Here is a 7,345-nt window from a genome sequence, read left to right as displayed (position 1 = left end):
GCCATAATACTTCCTGCCCTTCCTCATGGGGTATACACCTTCTGAGGATTCCATCAACACACTTTTTGAACAAATAAGGATCATCCCAGATGTAGTGTTTGGCATCTTTAATTAGCTTCCTCCTCATGTGCCTATTGATGTTGGTTGGTAGTTCCCCAATAGCCTTGAAGTTGGCTATGTCTGCAAACCAAGGGGCTACTCGAATCATCATCAATTGTTTACCAGGAAAGCTTTCATTGACTGCTACTTGCTGCATCTCTTCTTCTTGTGGGATCCTTGAGAGGTGGTCAGCTACCTTGTTGTCTGCTCCGCTCCTATCTTTAATCTCAATATCAAATTCTTGAAGCAACAAGATCCACCTTATTACTTTGGGCTTAGATTCTTATTTGGTAAGCAAGTATTTGAGTGCTGCATGATCAGTGAACACAATTACTTTTGAGCCAATAAGATACGATCTAAACTTGTCAAAAGCAAAAACTATGGCTAAAAGTTCTTTCTCCGTGGTGGTGTAGTTCCTTTGATTCTCATTGAGAACCTTGTTATCATAGTAAATAACATGTACTAGCTTGTCTTTCCTCTGTCCTAGAATAGCACCAACAGCAAAATCAGATGCATCACACATTAGTTCAAAGGGAAGATCCAGCTTGGTGGTGCTATAATAGGTGCAGAGGAAAGTTTCTTCTTAAGTTCATCAAAGGCTACCATGCACTCTCTATCAAAAACAAAGGGAGTATTTGAGACAAGTAGGTTGCTAAGGGGTTTTGCAATCTTTGAAAAATCTTTGATAAACCTCCTATAGAACCCAGCGTGTCCCAAAAAACTTCTGATTGCTTTGGCATTGCAAGGTGGAGGTAATTTTTCAATCACTTCCATTTTTGCCTTGTCCACTTCTATGCCATCTTTTGAAATCTTGTGACCAAGAACCACCCCTTCAGTCACCATAAAATGGCATTTCTCCCAGTTTAAAACTAGGTTGGTTTCTTGACACCTTTTTAGCACAAGAGCAAGATGATATAGGCAATCAGAATATGAGTTCCCAAATATAGAGAAGTCATCCATGAATACTTCTATGAACTTGTCAATGATGTATGAAAAAATGGAGAGCATGCACCTTTGGAATGTTGCAGGTGAATTGCACAATCCAAAGGGCATTCTCCTATAAGCAAAGACACCATATGGACAAGTAAATGAAGTTTTTTCCTGATCCTTGGGGTCTACAACAATTTGAGTGTATCCTGAATACCCATCTAGGAAGCAATACTACTCATGTCCTGCCAATCTTTCAAGCATCTGGTCCATGAAAGATAACGGAAAGTGGTCCTTCCGGGTGGCTTCATTGAGTTTCCGGTAGTCAATGCACATACGCTATCCGGTCACTGTCCTTGTGGGTATCAATTCATTCTTCTTATTTGCCACAACAGTGATCCCTCCTTTCTTAGGTACTACTTGCACCGGGCTTACCCAAGGGCTGTCTGAGATAGGGTAGATCACCCCTGCTTGCCACAATTTCAACACTTCTTTCTGAACCACTTCATTCATAGTTGGGTTCAGCCTCCTTTGTTGTTGTCTTGAAGGTTTAGCATCTTCTTCAAGTAAGATCTTATGCATACACATTGAAGGACTGATTCCTTTTAAATCTGCAAGTGTCCAGCCTATGGCATCCTTGTGTTGTCTCAGCACTTGGATGAGCTCCTCTTCTTGTTCCTTACTCAGACTAGAATTTATGATCACTGGTTGGGTGTTGTTGGCACCTAGATATGCATATTTCAAGCTGGGTGGTAATGCTTTCAGCTCTAGTTTTGGTGACTCTGCATCTTTGTTGCTTGTAATGGTTGGCATGATTGAGTTTCCCATGGTTGCTTGTGGTGATTCACCATCTGGTGCTTGTTCCAGCTCAAAGGTTCCTCCACATTGTTCTTCTTACAATACTTCTTGAACTATTTATTCCATGGTGTCTACCAGCATGCATTCTCCTATGGATTCCTTGGGGTAACACATTGCTTTGAAGACATTGAAGATCATTTTCTCTTCGTGCAACCTCAAGACTAGTTCCCCTTTTTGCACATCGATGATGGCTCCAGCAGTAGCTAGGAATGGTCTTCCTAAGATAATTGACGTGTTGGCCTCTTCTTCCATGTCCAGCATAACGAAATCAGCAGGAAAGATGAACTCTCCTACTTTCACTAGCAAGTCTTTCACCACCCTATGTGGAAACTTGAATGTTCTGTAAGCCAATTGGAGTGCCATTCTTGTTAGCTTAGCTTCCTCAATCTTCATCCTTCTCATCATGGTCAGGGACATAAGATTTATGCTAGCTCACAAATCACACAAAGCTTTTTCAATGGTGATGTCTCCTATGATGCAGGAAATTTGGAAACTCCCTGGGTCTTTCAGCTTTTGAGGCAGCTTCTTCTGTATGATGGCGCTGCATTCTTCAGTCAAGATTATAGTTTCTTTTGCTTCCCAGTTCCTCTTTTTGGTTATAAGCTCCTTCAAAAATTTTGCATAGAGTGGCATTTGTTCTAATGCCTCAGCAAATGGTATGTTGATTTGGAGCCTCTTAAAGATCTCTAGGAACTTAGAAAACTGGCCAGCCTTCCCATCTTTTCCCAGTCTTTGTGGGTATGGTGCCCTTGGCACATAAGGCTTCAAGACTGGTTTTGGTGGAAGTGGAGCAGGGATTTCTTCTTCATCCTTGTTCTCATGCTTTGCTGCAACTTTTTCATGCTTGTCTTTGCTTGGGGTTTCTTTTTCTACAACCTTCCCACTTCTTAGAGTAATGGCTTTGCATTCCCCTCTTGGGTTAGCCATGGTATCACTAGGAAATGTGTGTGTGGGAAGTGGGATTTTCTTGGACAAAATCCCCACTTGTGCTTCCAACTTTGAGATTGCTGCGCCTTGATTTTTCAGATTTGACCTGTATTCCTCTTGATTAGTGACGACCGGATAATTTATACGCTTTTTGGCATTATTTTTACATAGTTTTTAGTATGATTTGATTAGTTTTTTATATATTTTTATTAGTTTTTAAATAAAAATCACATTTCTGGACTTTACTATGAGTTTGTGTGTTTTTCTATGATTTCAGCTAATTTCTGGCTGAAATTGAGGGACTTGAGCAAAAATCTGATTCAGAGGCTAAAGAAGGACTGCAGATGCTGTTGGATTCTAACCTCCTTGCACTCAAAGTGGATTTTCTGGAGCTACAGAGACCCAAATGGCCCGCTCTCAACTGCGTTGGAAAGTAGACTTCCAGGGCTTTCCAGCAATATATAATAGTTCATACTTTGCCCGAGTTTAGATGATGTAAACTGGCGTTTAACGCCAGCTTTCTGCCCTATTCTGGCGTTAAACGCCAGAAACAAGTTGCAAAGCAGAGTTAAACGCCAGAAACAAGTTACAAACTGGCGTTTAACTCCAAGGAAGACCTCTACATGTAAAAGCTTCAATGCTCAGCCCAAGCACACACCAAGTGGGCCTGGAAGTGGATTTCTGCATCATTTACTTAATTCTGTAACCCTAGTAACTAGTTTAGTATAAATAGAACTTTTTACTATTGTACTAGCGGTCTAATCTTTTTCCCTATTTTTTTGAATTCATATGCCATTTGGGGAGGCTGGCCATTCGGCCATGCCTAGACCTTGTTTTTATGTATTTTCAACGGTGGAGTTTCTACACACCATAGATTAAGGTGTGGAGCTCTGCTGTTCCTCGAGTATTAATGCAAAGTACTATTCTTCTATTCAATTCATGCTTATTCTTATTCTAAGATATTCATTCGCAAACAAGAACATGATGAATGTGAAGATTATGTGACACTCATCACCATTCTCACTTATGAACGCGTGATTGACAACCACTTCCGTTCTACATGAAAACAAGCTAGAGTGTGTATCTCTTGGATTCCTGGTCCACGACGCATCATTGCCTCTCCTGACAACAGAGCCTTCCATTCTGTGAGATCAGAGTCTTCGTGGTATAAGCTAGAATCAATTGGCAACATTCTTGAGATCCAGAAAGTCTAAACCTTGTCTGAGGTATTCCGAGTAGGATCTGGGATGGGATGACTGTGACGAGCTTCAAACTCGCGACTGTAGGGCGTAGTGACAGACGCAAAAGGATAGTAAATCCTATTTCTACACGATCGAGAACCAACAGCTGATTAGCCATGCGGGAAACTGTAGAGGACCATTTTCACTGAGAGGACGGGAAGTAGCCATTGACAACGGTGATGCCCAACATACAGCTTGCCATAGAAAGGAGTATGAAGGATTGGATGAAGGTAGTAGGAAAGCAGAGATTCAGAAAGAACAACGCATCTCTATACGCTTATCTGAAATTCTCACCAATGAATTACATAAGTATCTCTATCTTTATTTTACGTTTTATTTATCCTTTAATTATTAAAACTCTATAACCATTTGAATCCGCCTGACTGAGATTTACAAGGTGACCATAGCTTGCTTCAAGCCGACAATCTTCGTGGGATTGACCCTTACTCACGTAAGGTTTATTACTTGGACGACCAAGTGCACTTGCTAGTTAGTTGTGCGAAGTTGTGAAGAAGAGTGATATTACAATTGTGCGTACCAAGTTGTTGGCGCCATTGAGATCACAATTTTGTGCACCAAGTTTTTGGCGCCGTTGCCGGGGATTGTTCGAGTTTGGACAACTGACGGTTCATCTTGTTGCTCAGATTACATAATGTTATTTTATTTTTAAGCTTTTTAATTCTTATTTTTGAAAAAAAACCAAAAAAAATCTTATAAAATCATAAAAAACCAAAAATTTTATGTTTCTTGTTTGAGTCTAGTGTCAATTTTTAAGTTTGGTGTCAATTACATCTTTTTAATTTTTCTTAAAATTTTCGAGAATTCATGCATGTGTTCTTCATGATCTTCAAGTTGTTCTTGATGATTTTCTATGTTTGATCTTTAATTTTTCTTGTTTTGTATCTTTTCTTGTTTTTCATATGCTTTTTCAATTTGTTAGTATCTAAAGTTTAAAAATTTCTAAGTTTGGTGTCTTGCATGTTTTTCTTTTCTTAAAAATTTTCAAAAATAAGTCTTGATGTTCATCTTGATCTTCAAAGTGTTCTTGGTGTTCATCTTGACATTCAAAGTGTTCTTGCATGCATTAGTTGTTTTGATTCATAATTTCTATGTTTTGTGTCAATTTTATGTTCTTCTCTCTCCTCATTAAAAATTCAAAAATCAAAAAAATATCATTCCCTTATTCTTCTCATAAATTTCGAAATTCGGATTGACTTTGTAAAAAAATTTTAAAAATCTAGTTGTTTCTTATGAGTCAAATCAAATTTTCAATTTAAAAATTCTATCTTTTCAAATCTTTTTCAAAAATCAAATCCTTTTTATTTTTCTTCTTAATTTTATCTTATATTTCTGAAATTAAATCTAACATTTAATATTTTTATTCAAAAATTTCAAGTTTGTGACTTTCCTATCAAGAAAAAATCACTCTTTAAATTCTAGAATCATATCTTTTAGTTTCTTGTTAGTTAAGTCATCAATTTTAATTTTAAAAATCAAATCTTTTTAATTTATCTTTCAAATATTTTCCAAAATAAAGTTCAATCATATCTTTTCAATCATATCTTTTTCAAACAAATCTCTTTCAATCATATCTTTTCAAAATTTGATTTCAAAATCTTTTTCTTATTCTTACTTCATATTTTCGAAAATCTCACTAACATTTAATGTTTTAATTCAAAAATTTTCAAGTTGTTACTTGCCTATTAAGAAAGATTCAATCTTTAAATTTTAAAAATCAGATCTTTTAGTTTCTTGTTAGTCAAGTAATCAACTCTAATTTCAAAAATAAAATCTTTTTAATTTCCTTTTCAAATCTTTTCAAAATAATTTTCAATCATATATTTTTCAAAACTTAATTTCAAAATCTTTTCTAACTTCTTACCTTTTCAAAATTGATTTTCAAATCTTTTTCAATTAACTACTTGAATTTTTGTTTGATTTTAAAAGTTTTCTATTTTAATCATATCTTTTTCAAAATCACCTAACTACTTTTCTCTCTCCAATTTTCGAGAATCACTAACCATTTTTTCAAAATTCTTTTTAATTAACTAATTGTTTTAAATTTCAATATTATTTTATTTCTTTTTATATTTTTGAATTCTAATTAATTAATTTAATAAAAACAAAAATATTTTCCTTTTATTTTAATTTGAAATTCGAATTCTTCATCTTCTCTCTTCTCCATTCTACTCTTCTATTCTTCTACTCACATAAAGGAATATCTATACTGTGACATAGAGGATTTCTCTTCTTTTCTGTTCTCTTCTTTTTCACATGAGCAGGAGCAAGGATAAGAACATTCTTGTTGAAGCTGATCCGGAATCTGAAAGGACTCTGAAGAAGAAGCTGAGAGAAGCTAAAATACAACACTCTGAAGAGGACTTTACTGAAATTTTCGAAAAAGAAGTAGAGATGGCCGAAACCAATAACAATGGTGGAGGTGCAAGGAAGATGCTTGGTGACTTTACTGTACCAAATTCAAATTTCCATGGGAGAAGCATCTCAATCCCTGCCATTGGAGCAAACAATTTTGAGCTAAAGCCTCAATTAGTTTCTCTGATGCAACAGAATTGCAAGTTTCATGGACTTCCGTTAGAAGATCCTTTTCAGTTCTTAACTGAATTCTTGCAGATCTGTGATAATGTTAAGACCAATGGGGTTGATCCTGAGGTCTACAGGATTATGCTTTTCCCGTTTGCTGTAAGAGACAGAGCTAGAGTATGGTTGGACTCTCAACCTAAAGATAGCCTAAACTCTTGGGATAAGCTGGTCACGGATTTCTTAGCCAAGTTCTTTCCTCCTCAAAAGCTGAGTAAGCTTAGAGTGGATGTTCAAACCTTCAGACAGAAAGAAGGTGAATTCCTCTATGAAGCTTGGGAGAGATACAAGCAACTGACCAAAAAGTGTCCTTCTGACTTGCTTTTAGAATGGACCATCCTGGATATATTCTATGATGGTCTGTCTGAATTGTATAAGATGTCATTGGACCATTCTGCAGGTGGATCTATTCACCTGAAGAAAATGCTTGCAGAAGCTCAGGAACTCATTGACATGGTTGCAAATAACCAGTTCATGTACACCTCTGAAAGGAATCCTCTGAGTAATGGGACACCTTAGAGGAAGGGAGTTCTTGAAATTGATGCTCTGAATGCCATATTGGCTCAGAATAAAATGTTGACTCAACAGGTCAACATGATTTTTCAGAGTCTGAATGGATTGCAAAATGCATCCAACAGTACTAAAGAAGCATCTTCTGAAGAAGAAGCTTATGATCCTGAGAACTCTACAATGGT

The 7,345-nt window shown here is 36.7% G+C and overlaps 1 non-coding gene across 1 annotated transcript; it reads right to left on the bottom strand.

Annotated features, from left to right (window-relative positions):
* Positions 1–6,866: 6,866 nt before the first annotated feature.
* On the bottom strand, positions 6,867–6,970 carry LOC112787280 (small nucleolar RNA R71). The gene has a single exon (XR_003194701.1). It is a non-coding gene; the product is annotated as a small nucleolar RNA R71 (small nucleolar RNA).
* Between the last annotated feature and the right edge of the window lie 375 nt (positions 6,971–7,345).

The sequence above is a fragment of the Arachis hypogaea genome, chromosome 20 (assembly GCF_003086295.3).
Source record: "Arachis hypogaea cultivar Tifrunner chromosome 20, arahy.Tifrunner.gnm2.J5K5, whole genome shotgun sequence".
Taxonomy (NCBI): domain Eukaryota; kingdom Viridiplantae; phylum Streptophyta; class Magnoliopsida; order Fabales; family Fabaceae; genus Arachis; species Arachis hypogaea.
This window is presented reverse-complemented; position numbering and strand designations above follow the sequence as displayed.